The sequence below is a fragment of the Pleurodeles waltl genome, chromosome 5 (assembly GCF_031143425.1).
Source record: "Pleurodeles waltl isolate 20211129_DDA chromosome 5, aPleWal1.hap1.20221129, whole genome shotgun sequence".
Taxonomy (NCBI): Eukaryota; Metazoa; Chordata; class Amphibia; order Caudata; family Salamandridae; genus Pleurodeles; species Pleurodeles waltl.
This window is the reverse complement of record NC_090444.1, coordinates 558,236,513-558,248,703: the sequence shown is the minus strand read 5'-3', so window position 1 is coordinate 558,248,703 and position 12,191 is coordinate 558,236,513.

The window sequence follows — 12,191 nt, the reverse complement described above, 5'->3', positions numbered from 1 at the left end:
AGCGACAGTGTACAACGCCAGCGCAGTTACCTCATATCCCCTTGACCCACATTACAGGTCAGGCAGCTGCCATTTCAGGGGGCCACAAGGCATTATTTTTAAATGCGTCACACATATCTAGGCCTTGCATACACACAGTGACAGGCACATAGTGGATTGACAAATGTGTGCAATAAATTATTTTTTACTACCTCAGTGTTGGCTGACTCTGTGCTTGTTGTTCTCGTCCATAGGGCACGTTCGCTGGGGCAGGTGAGGAGATGGCGGCATCCTCTGGTGTACAGACCCCTGGTGGACCTGTCGACAATGGAAGACAGACACATCATTAACACTTGATCGTGCCACAATCCTGGAACTGTGTGCCCAGTTGGAGCCAGACCTGATTTCAGCTATCCGCTATCCCAGAGGAATCCCCCCTCTAGTGCAGGTCCTGTCAGTACTCCATTTCCTGGCAAGTGGGTCTTTTCAACAACAGTGGCCATTGCATTAGGGATGTCCCAGCCTATGTTCTCAAACGTGTTGTCCAGAGAGTTGTCTGCCCTGCTGAAACACATGCGCAGCTACATCGTTTTCCCTCAGGTGGAGGATTTGCCCACAGTGAAAGGTGACTTCTGTGCCCTGGGACATATACCCAACATCATAGGTGCCATTGATGGGACACATGTGGCCTTGGTACCCCCCGCAGGAGTGAACAGGTGTACAGAAACAGGAAGCGCTACCATTCAATGAATGTGCAGATGGTGTGTTTGGCCGACCAGTACATCTCCCATGTGAACGCCAAGTTTCCAGGCTCAGTGCATGACGCTTACATTTTGAGGAATAGCAGCATCCCTTATGTGATGGGGCAACTCCAGAAGCACTGTGTGTGGCTATTAGGTGAGGACAAGGACCCTATACCATGTAAATAGTTTTCTGGGTCTGGGGTTGTCCCTAAGGGTTAGTGTGTGTCTAACAGTTGTCACTCAACATTTGCAGGTGACTCTGGGTACCCCAACCTGTCGTGGCTACTGACCCCAGTGCGAAATCCCAGGACAAGGGCAGAGGAACGCTACAATGAGGCACATGGGCGAACTAGGAGAGTGATCGAATGGACCTTCGGCCTCCTGAAGGCCAGGTTCCGGTGCCTCCATATGACAGGTGGTTCTCTCTACTATTCACCAAAGAAGGTGTGCCAGATCATTGTGGCCTCCTGTATGCTGCACAACCTGGCTTTGCGACAACAGGTGCCTTTTCTGCAGGAGGATGGTCTAGAAGGAGGTCTTGTGGCAGCTGTGGAGCCCGTGGACAGTGAAGAAGACTAGGCAGAAGAAGAGGATATCGACAACAGAAACAACGTGATCCAGCAATACTTCCAGTGAGACACAGATAAGAAGACATCACTGCCTCCTACATCTCACACACTTGTTGGACCTATCATATGTCTGTCCCTTTTACCCAGTGTATGGACCCTGACCTGTCACTTTGCCTTTCCATTTCACAGACGTGGGTCCCACTGTGTGACCTCTGCTATGTTACCTCATGGACTAGAGCTGTGTGACATAGGTATGTTGAAAATACAATGGACATTGCTATGTTCCTTAGTTATAGCAAATACACATCTGTGAAAGCACAGACTGACTCCAGATTGTTTTGTGATTCAAGGGTGTTTATTTAAGTGCAAATTAGTGGAGGGGGTTGGAAAATGGGCAAGGGTGATGGTGGAGGAATGTCCATGGCAGAGTCCAGTTATTAGTCTCACAGATGCATTGTCCAAAGAGGCATAGGAAGTGGAGCTAGGGCAGTTTAAGGATGGACAGGGTGACGAAGTGGGACAGAAGGATGACATTCAGGGTGGTCTCATTTCTTGGCGGGGGTCTTGGCATTGTTCTCTGTCTTTGTCCTGGATCTCAGGTACCGTTTGCGGGGTGGTTCCCCATCTGCAGGGGGCGGGGTGCTGGTGTTGTGGTGATGTGGCGGTGCCTCCTGTCCACTAGCGCCGGCGGAGGTGGTGGGCAGTTCATCATCAAGGCTAGTGTCAGGGGCCCCTTGTTGTGCCACAGTGTCCCTCCTGGTGTTGACAAGGTCCTTCAGCACCCCTACAATGGTGACCAGGGTGGTGTTGATGGACTTGAGTTCCTCCCTGATCCCCAAATACTGTTCCTCCTGCAGCCACTGGGTCTCCTGAAACTTGGCCAGTACCGTTGCCATCCTCTCCTGGTAATGTTGGTACGCTCCCATGATGTTGGAGAGGGCCTTGTGGAGAATGGGTGCCCTGAGCCTGTCCTCTCCCTGTTGCGCAGCAGTCCTCCCAGTTCCCCCGTTTTCCTGTTCCTCTGTCCCCTGAACCCTGTGCCCACTGCCACTGCCCCCAGGTCCCTGATGTTCTTGGGTTTGTGGGTTTGCCTGGGTTCCCTGTAGTGGTGGACACACTGCTGCTTGACGTGTCCTGGGGACAGAGGTATGGGCCCGCTTGGTGAGTGCTGTGCTGGTGTTTCCTGAGGGGGGAGGCTCTGTGGTGGCATATGCCAGTGTGTGGGGGAACCGACTGTCCCGAGGTCCCAGATGGGCCAGGCTGGTCATCTAGATCCAGTTGGACAGAGCTGCTGTCATCAATGTGGGCCTCTTCTGTGGGGAGGGTGGACGTGTCTGGAATCTCCTGTCCGGTGACGTTGGGTAGGGGTCCTGCAGGGGTGTAAAAGGCATGATTATTGCATCTGTGTGTGCCATCGTGTGCAATGGGTGGGTGACCCTGTACCCCAGTGCTTTCATTCTTGTCTAGGACCTTGTGTGATATTTGGGGGCATATTTATACTCCGTTTGTGCCGAATTTGCGTCATTTTTTTCGACGCAAATTCGCCGCAAAACTAACGCCAAAGTATGAGGAATGAGCGTCATTTTTTTGCGTGAACGCCTTCCTTGCGTTAATGAGATGCAAGGTAGGCGTTCCCGTCTAAAAAAATGACTGCAACACAAATGCGTCGTATTTATACTCCCGGGCAAAAATCACGCCCGGGAGTGGGCGGGGCAAAAAAACCCGCATTTGCGCCTCTTTTTAACGCCTGGGTCAGGGCAGGCGTTAAGGGACCTGTGGGCTCAAAATGAGCCCACAGCTGCCCTCCCATGCCCCCAGGGACCCCCCCCTGCCACCCTTGCCCACCCCAGGAGGACACCCAAGGATGGAGGGACCCATCCCAGGGACATTCAGGTAAGTTCAGGTAAGTATAATTATTATTTTTTTTAATATTTTTTTTTGGCATAGGGGGGCCTGATTTGTGCCCCCCTACATGCCACAATGCCCAATGACCATGCCCAGGGGACATAAGTCCCCTGGGCATGGCCATTGGGCAAGGGGGCATGACTCCTGTCTTTACTAAGACAGGAGTCATGTAAATGGCGTCTGGGCGTCGTTAAAAATGGCGCAAATCGGGTGGAGGAGATTTTTTTGCGTCAACCTGACTTGCCCCATTTTAAGACGCCCTAACGCCATTTTCCCCAACGCCGGCGCTGCCTGGTGTACGTGGTTTTTTTCCACGCACACCAGGCAGCGCCGGTCTGCTAGCGCCGGCTAACGCCATTCAATAAATACGGCGCCCGCATGGCGCTTCAGAATGGCGTTAGCCGGCGCTAATCTTTTTGGCGCAAAACTGCGATAGCGCATTTTTGCGTCAAAAAGTATAAATATGGCCCTTGGTTTGGGGATCTGTGTGGGTATGTGTAGTGGACATGCTTTGGTGATGGGTGTCCATGCTTTGGTGTTGCATGCAGGGCTTGGTGTTGGGATGGGTGGGTTGTGATAGTGGGACATTTGTGAGGTGTTGGAGTGATGGGGGTGAGGGTGAGGGTGGGGTATGTGATAGCATGCAGGTAAGGTGGGGGATGTAATAGTTAAGATCTGACTTACCAGAGTCCATTCCTCCTGCTACTCCGTCGAGGCCCTCAGGATGCAGTATAGCCAAGACTTGCTCCTCCAATGTTGTTAGTTGTGGGGGAGGAGGTGGGGGTCCGCTGCCAGTCCTCTGAACTGCAATCTGTTGTCTTCAGACCATGGAACACACCTTCCCCCGTAGATCGTTCCACCTCTTCCTGATGTCATCCCTAGTTCTTGGGTGCTGTCCCACTGCGTGGACCCTGTCGACGATTCTGCACCATAGCTCCATCTTCCTAGCAAAGTAGGTGTGCTGCACCTGTGATCCGAATAGCTGTGGCTCTACCCGGACGATTTCCTCCACCATGACCCTGAGCTCCTCCTCAGAGAACCTGAGGTGTCTTTGCAGTGCCATGGTGTGGTGTGGGTGATGTGTGAGGTGGTGTGTGTTGTGATGTGTGAGGGGATGTGCTTGTGTATGTTGTGTGAGGTGCGTGGATGTTGTGTGAGTGATGGTGTTGTGTGCCTGTAGATGCTAATTTGTTGATGATGGTGTCTCTCTCTGTGTTTCGTTCTAAATTTGTGTCGTAGGGGTCTGTGGGTGATGTGGGTGTGTGTTTTATATTGTATTGGGTGTGTGGAAGTTGGGATGTGTATCAGGTGTGTGTATTTCAAATTGTCCAATGTGGTTGTGTTTTGTAAATGTGTGTGTATTGTGAGCGCTGCGGTGTGTACCGCCAATGGAATACCGCGGTTGAAAGACCGCCACGTGGATTCGTGGGTCGTGATAGTGTGGCCATATTCTTGTTGGTGTGACGGTGGAGGTTTTGTTATCGCCAGTTTATCACTGACCTTTGGTGTGGCGTACTTGTGTTGGTGTCTAGATTTTGGCGGATTCCGGCCTGTGGGTCGTAATAGCTGTAGTGGATTTCCACGGCCGCAGCGGTGTGTTGGCAGTCTTCTGCATGGCGGTAAGCGCCATTTACCGCCAATGTTGTAATGAGGGCCTTTGTCTTTTGGTGTCTAATGTCCTGTTCCTTTATCCAGTTATTTTGTCAATGCTTTCCCTTTACTGTTCTTGGTAGGTGGTCTTGTTCTCCTCTCCCATCCCTCAATCAATATACATTCCCCTGGAAGGGTAAACCTCTAGGACTTTTGAGGACCCTGGCAGGTCCTGAATTCATTCACCCTCCTGCAGTGATTTGATCACTTTTGTTTGTTCCCCTATTTCACATACAAGCGCACAAATGTAGGCCCATCTGAATTTGATTTATCAGTTAAGAAGTTCCAGTGCAATTATGGCCACTGCCCTCATTTGTTTGCAAAGTGGATTGGAGGAAATCTTGCAGCTGCTCTACGGTGCATTCTTCAAATTCTTAATCTTCTTGATGCTGAGCTGCTTTTACAATCATATCTTTCATGTCTGAGGGAGCCAGTTTACCTATCAGGTCCCTAGGTTGCAATTCCAGTCCCTGGTGAAAAGGACCCACACTATGAGCTCTAACTATGCCAATGTATGTTGGTGCCCATGGGCACAGAACCGTGAGAAGTCTGGCTCTGAAGGCCACTGGGTCTGGGCTTCCCACTTGCTCAATTACATTTTGACTTCCCACATTGGCCATTCATGACTTGTATTCAAAACCTTCACATTTTGTAGTGGTGTCCTCCATTCCTGAGCTATTTTAGCCAGAGTTGCTTAGTTTTTACTGGAGATGGCATGTAGATGTGCATTTAAATCCTCATTGACTACCACCCTTGCTCCAATTGCATGAACATCCCTCATCAGATCCGACAATATTTCATGGAGTTTGATTTGATGGAGTTGTTCATTTAAGATCTTGGTAAGCTGTTGCTGCAAGACCATTAAGCGTGTATGTAGGCCTTCTTTGGTGAGGGCTTCTTGATCAGTGCTTTTCAGTGAGGATGCCATAGCTATGTCCCCTGCATTGGAGGTGCTGCATTTGCAAGTGCAGTTGTTTACAGCAGTCACCAGCCCAGTACAACTTGAGGTTTTGTTCAGTGTTGGACCCCGCAGATTTCTTCATATGTCTCAAGGGTGTGTATCGCATTACATGTGGCCGTGGCTATGCCACTTGTGGGCTCCTGTTGCTATTATTTCATTTGACTGCATCTTCAGCACCTCTGTGTTTGTGGCCTTCAAAATGTTATTCTGGTGAGGCTTCTCTGGACAAAGCATGCGCCTGGGACGCATTTTCCCCTTGTGTGTACAAACTATAAATTTTTGTCCTATTTGCTTTCACTGAGGTGACCCAGCACTATTATTTACACTCTTCAAGAGTGATCCTCTCTAATTTGGAGTTCTCCTCTCTTTTACACCAGGGTGAGGAGGAGATCTCTTCTCACCTCTGTGTAGACTTCTACAATTTGCTTACAAACTTGCGAAGACCCCTCCCACCCCCCTTGGCAACCATGTTTGACAACATCAAAGAATTATTTTCTTGGTCACTGTCATTTCTTTGGCCCCTCACTTTTTTCGTTATTACTTGTTTGGGGAACCAACATCCATCCTCTAGGCCTAGATGCCTCTCACCATGTTGCCGATTGGGGTCTTCCATAGAACCGGTTATGGTGCACCACTGTCTCATGATCAGTATGGTGATTATCCCATCTGGGTTACTGAGAATTAACCTATGCGTCTTAACAGGCCTCTCATGTGTTTCTTCAGGAGACAAGATGGCTGTCTTCGGTGAAAGTAAGTGATCTGGGATGCTCTACAAAAGTTGCTCTATGCAGAGGTCAATAGAGTGAGTTACATCCTCCATTCAAGATCACATGGAACCCATTTTTGTCCTTTGCTGTGAGCAAACACTTGTTATCATGGGTGTTAGAAATGGGGTCTCTAGATGGCAGTGGTTTGCACCCTACCTATGTAGGGACCCTCCCTCTAGTCAGTGTAAGGGAGTCACACTTCTAAGATAACCCCTGGTCACTCTCTTGGTAGCTTGGCATGAGCAGTGAGGCTTATCTCACACACAGTAACACAGTGAAAACACCAGTTTAGAAAAATAGCCAATATTTATCTTAGCAAAACAAGACCAAAACGACAACGATCCAGCATAAACAAACAAAGATTAAGGTGGTCATTATAACATTGGCGGTGAGTGATAAAGTGGTGGTAATACCGCCAACAGGCTGGTAGTAAATACTGCCAAATTATGACCATGACGGTGATAGCTCCCATAGACAGCCAATGTACCTCACCAAGCTCCAGGGCTCTAACACCACCGACCACAGTGGCAGCAATCAACAGCCAGGCGGAAGCCAAGGTACCGCCCACCATATTGTGATATAGCAAACCACCAGGATTTCTGGGACGGCACCAACGCCATCAAAATCCTGGCAGAAACCGAACACAGAAAACAAAAGACTCACCAACATGTACACAGAGGACTCCACCGCCGCCATGGAATACGAACTTCAAGTCTTCCCAATGCTATTCTATGCCATGGCCCTCATGGAACAGCAACGCCAACTAAGACAATGACGGTGAGTACAGCCACCTAGCACACAAGGGAGGGAGGGAGGAAAAGGAGAGTGACACACACACGCACAACACACACAATTCACACACACACCACACACAGCACCAGCTGCAGAGGTAAACCAATGTCACTGGACACATATTAAAATAAAACAAGGGCAACTATGAGAATCAGCACACACTGTAATTTGATGCCAACAGCCACCACTTTGTCCATTCGATTCCAAATGCAGGCGACAATGTTCAGAATGGGCCAATGGCCAGTCCAAAGTACAAAAGGGCCACATGGCCACAGGGCATAGTCCAAGGCCCAACTTGACTCCTGACAACTTCCGGAATCCACTGTTCAGAGGCATCATGTTGGAAATGGGCAGCCACCTCAGGGGGAAAGGGTGAGGGGTGGGGGGCACCTCCACTGATGTGGGGAACTTGCCCACTGGTCATGGAGGGGGTTCCATGCCCATTTGTCTTTGCTGAGGAGTGCAAGGCCACAGTCTCTGAAGTGGGGAACTTTCCCTCTGAAGTGGGAAACTTGCCCATTGGTTCTAGAGGGGGCTCCATGCCCATTTGTCTTTGCTGAGGAGTGCAAGGCCACAGTCTCCGAAGTGGAGAACTTGCCCAATAGTTCTGGAGGGGGCTCCATGCCCATTTGTCTTTGTTGGGGAGTGCAAGGCCACAGTCTCTAAATTGGGGACTTGCCCACTGGTTTTGGAGGGGGCTCCTTGTACAACAGTCCCTGGAGGTTGGTCTACTTGCCCTCTGCTGGAGGTGAGGGCTGCTGTGTCTCTAATGGAGGTCGGGGCTCGCTGCCCTCTGCTGGAGGTGAGGGCTGCTTTGTCTCTGCTGGAGGTGAAGGCTGCTGTGTCTCTGCTGGAGGTGAGGGCTGCTGTGTCTCTGCTGGAGGTGGGCGGTCCCTGGCCTCTGCTGGAGGCGAGGGCTGCTGTGTCTCTGCTGGAGGTGAGGACTGCTGTGTCTCTGCTGGAGGTGGAGGCTCCTTGCTCTCTGCTGGTGGAGTGGGCCTCTTGCCTTTCATTGGTGGTTGAGTGGGCCTCTTGCTTTTCATTGGTGGTTGAGTGGGAACCTTCACTTTCATTGGTGGTTGAGTGGGAACCTTAACTTTCATTGGTGGATGAGTGGGAACCCTTTGCTGGTGGAGGGGATCTATATGTCCCCTCTTGTGACGGGTCCCCTTGGCCTTAGACATGTCACTCGTGTCTTTGCCTCCAGGACTAGGAGTTGCCTCTACTGTTCCTGCCTCACATCCCTTGCTTTTCACCACCCTAGCCCCCCCTTTCTGAGCCGGAGGTGTGTTCTCAGAAGGAGTGGCAGCTGTCACACTCTGGGGCCCCTCTGTGTCAGCAGCTGATAATTTGATGGGTTCAGTGGCAGACTGTTTGGCTGAGGTGCTGGGATGGGTCATTGGGACCCTGCTCTTACGGGCATAACAGGGGGGTGGGGGGGACGAGGTCAAGATGTGCAAGGAAACGTTTCTAAGGGGCATTGTGGTGGGATGTGGGAGGAGGGATGGGAGTGGAGGTTGAGGGAGTGGTTGTTGGAGGTGTACGTCTGCTGGACTTGGTTGCAGGTGCATGGACAGTGTGAATGTGTGAGGTGGATGGCTGTTGGGTGTCTGTGTCCATGCGTTTGTGTTTCTTAGGAGGGGGCAGACAGGGTGGGAGAGGACAAAGGGGATGCATGGATGGATGATGTGGAGGTGTCTGCAAGTGAGATGTGTGTGCTGCATGATGTGGTGATGGTGGTGGTCGCTGTTGATGAAATGCATGCAGGTGTGAGTGCGGATGTGACTGTGAGGGAGGAGGGGTAGGGGAGACAGTGGAGGCAGTGTATGTGGTTGTGTGTGCAAGTGTCTGTTGTTTGTGTGAGTACATGTGGCCTGAAGTGTGCTCCCTGTGTTTGACTGTGTTACACTTGTGTGATGTTTTGTGGGCATGCTTGTCTGTATCTGTGCCTTGGATGGGTTGGGATTGAGGAGACTGGAATTGGGAAGTGCTAGTTGAAGGGGGGGCGGTAGGAACAGGGACACTGGTTGCCATCAGAGAGGAGGACAGAGCTTGAAACGATCTCTGTTGGGCTGCCAACCCACTGTGGCTGCCCTCCAGGTAGGCATTGCATTGCTGCATCTGGGATGCCAGCCCCTAGATGGCATTCACAATGGGTGCCTGCCCTACAAAGGTGGATCTCAGGAGGTCAATAGCCTCCTCCCTAAGGGCAACAGGACTCACTGGGGCATGGCCTTAGGTAACTGGGGCAAAGGAGATGCCCACACTCCTGGGTGAGCGGGCACGGGCAACTCAGTGGGGGGGCTACTGGGAGGGCAGTGCTGGTACGGGGGTGGCAGTTGTACCTGTAGCTGGGGTGGCTCCAGAGATGTCCACCACCACCAGGGAGCTCCCATTGGAAGAGGAATTAGAGTCAGTGTTGTCACCTCATGTCTCCGGCGTGGTGCTCCCCTCGCCCTCCGTCCCACTGGTCCCCTCGGCGTCAGTGGACTTTGCCTCCTGGGTCCTGTGGGATGCAGCTCCTTCAGTCGCCGATGCCCCTGCTCCTCCGCCAGATGATGCTAATGCACACATGGACAGGATGGCAGAAGATAATAGGGGGCGAGAGAGAAAGGGAGCACTCAGTCAATTACAACACCAACACCACAGTTGGCATACACATTACCTTCACACAAAGGGATCAGGACTGAGCACTATACATTGCACTGGCATTACATTGGCTAAGTGCCACAGCAATATGAGAGCTAACCACCCCTACTGGTACCCATTAAGCCCTGTTTGACATGGAATGCTACATGTCTAGGTTACCAGATTTTGCCATACACCCATCTATCTTAAGCTGGATCACGCAGCAATGGCTGAGCCGACATTAAGGGACACCCACTATCTGAAACCCAGCACCAGGATACCATGCCATCCAAAAATAATTGTTGTCATGCTCACTGTACTCACTCCCTTGTGGCTGCTGTGCTGCCCTCAAGCACCTATCCAGCTCGGTAGGTCACTGTTAGTATGCCGGCCATCGGGGGTCAGGCACTCCACCCTCGATGGGAGGCCATCCTCAGCTGGGCCTCCGAGGTCTTCTGGGCCCAGCATCTCAGGTCCTCCTACCTTTTCCTACAGTGGGTGTTCCGCCTGCTTTAGAACCACAGGGTCCGCACTTCCTTGGCGATGGCCCACCACCATCCCTTGTTTCTGATGGGTGCTGAACTACAGAGATAATACAGGCAGGAGGACACCATTAACCATACAATCTAGCCAGTCACACATATGGCCTAAAAATACAATTTCCATCTTCATTGGCACACACATCACCCAGAGCACTGCATGCACACTACCACCAGACATACCCCCCCACCGAAATTACACACTGCTAGCACACACGTCTCCATGCAACCTTGTCACATGCATCATGCCCATGGTGTACTCACCTGTTGGTCTGGAGGCCCATACAGCTGTCCACAGAGGGATAGGGCCCCATCCACCAGGCACTGTAACTCTGAAGTGAAGGCAGGAGCCCTTTCCACTGGCAGGATCCAGACACAGGTCACTGCAGCACATGCAGTGAAGGTGTTGTCCTGTGGAAAGTCAGGAATCAAGTGAGGCTTTAGACAGAAAATGGTGGTCACATCCACGGTGGTGTACACCATCACTGCCGCCTGTGATCCCCATTCGATACTGTACTCCATAGAGCCCCATGTTAGCCAATGAGGAATTGCACGGCAGTGCAAGACTGCCTTCCGCCACGATGCCCAACGTCAGCGGAGTTACCTCACTTCCACCTGTCCCAAGGTACAGGACAGGCGGTCACCATTTCAAGGTGTTGGACAACAATCAAATAAACCATAACTGCATCATTGCCTAGAATCTATAAATACATTGCTAACCCCACTGTCCCATCACATTGATGCTGTATGTACACTGTGGTTGTGGTTTCATTGATCAAATTGTGACAGCCTACTCACTCTTGTGTCCCTTAGATACGTACTGTTGCGGATGAATAGGAGGAGGAGACAAACCCCTGTGGACAGACCGCTTGTGGACTTGGCTACACTGGAGGACAGGCACATAATACTCACCTATAGAATGGACAGGGCCACAATCACAGAGCTGTGTGCCCAATTGGAGCCTTACCTGATAGCAGCCATCTGTCATCCCACTGGGATCCCCCCCCTCTTGTGCAATGCTATCAGTGCTCCATTTCCTGACAACTAGTTCTTTACAAGTGACAGTGGGCTTGGCAGCAGGAATGTCACAGCCAATGTTCTTAATCGTGAGGGCAAGGGTTTTGTCTGCCCTGGTGAAACACATGTGCAGCTACAGTGTTTTCTTCCAGGTGGAAGATTTGGCCATTGTGAAGGCAGGATTCTATGCAATGGGGCATATGCCCAATATTATTTGTGTGATTGACTGTCTACATATTGCGTATTCAGGAATTGGAGGAGTTTTCACTCACTCAATGTGCAAATGGTGTGCCTGGCTGACCGGTACATCTCCCATGTCACTGCCAAGTATCCTGGGTCAGTGCATGATGCCTTCATCCTGAGTAACTGCAGAATCCCAAATGTTATTGCACAACTTCAGAGGCACCAGGTGTGGCTAATAGGTGAGCCAGAGTCCCCACCAACTGTATGTCAGTGTATGCCTTCAGGGGTCATCCCCCATACCATTGTGTAAGACTATTATTTGTCCCTCAATACTTGCAGGTGACTCTGGCTACCCAAACCTAGCATGGCTCCTGACCCCTGTGAGGAATGCCAGTACAGGGGCTGAGAATCGGTATAATGATGCACATGGACGAACCAGGCGGATCATAGACGGTACC